Below are 1,002 nucleotides of genomic sequence, written 5' to 3' on the forward strand. Positions count from 1 at the left end.
ATGTCTCCTGGTACAAAAGCTGACTTCAGTAGATCTCTTATCATAACATAGCTTCATGGAATAAGCAGACATTTTCAAGTTTGAATGCAATTAATGATGAATATCATCCATCTTTTCCGATAACACTTTCACGAACTGTGACACATTTTCAGGCAACTCTTCGTAAGGTGGGTGTCCTGTTATCAGATCCACTGGCAACTGAGGTTCCCGACCAAACATTAACTTTGCTGGAGAGTATCCAGTGGCTTCATGCTCTGCTGTTCTATAGGCCATCAACAGGGGAGAGAGTAAGACATTCCAGTCATCTTGGCAGCTATTACAAAACTTTGTCAATTCCTGTCCCAGTGTCCAATTGTATTTTTCTACCATCTCATCAGACTGTGGGTGAAGTGGAATTGTCCTGGTCTTTTGTATGCCAAACAACTTGCAGCATTCATGGAACACAACTGATTCAAAGTTACGGCCTTGAGCTGAATGCAGTTCGTATGGCATACCAAACCTGAAGAAGAAATCACTAATAGCTGAAGCTACTGTTGTAGCTTCCTGATTTATTATTGCATATGCCACAGGCCACTTGGTGAAATAATCCATCACCACACAAATGTACCTGTTTCCAAAGGGGCAAAGGATCAGCAGTGTCAATGGCTACTCTTTCCATTGGTGCGCCAACTTGATATAACTTCATTGGAGCACGTCCCTTATGCTTGGGTCCCCTTTTAGCAAAACATGTACTACATGCCCTGCACCATTCTTCCACATCTTGCCTCATACCTATCCAGTAAATTCTCTGTCGTAGGTGACTCAATGTTTTCTTAACTCCGAGATGTCCTCCTTTTAAAGTATCATGGGATTGACGCAGCACAACTTCCCGTAACTTTCTCGGTATAACCGTTTGCCAGGTCGTCACTTTCCCTTCTGCTGGACAAGAATACCATTTTCAATCTTCAACTGGTCCCATTGTGCCCAATATATCTTTGTCACAGGGCTTAAGTTAGACACCTT

The sequence above is a fragment of the Limulus polyphemus genome, unplaced genomic scaffold (assembly GCF_000517525.1).
Source record: "Limulus polyphemus unplaced genomic scaffold, Limulus_polyphemus-2.1.2 Scaffold1614, whole genome shotgun sequence".
NCBI classification, from domain to species: Eukaryota; Metazoa; Arthropoda; class Merostomata; order Xiphosura; family Limulidae; genus Limulus; species Limulus polyphemus.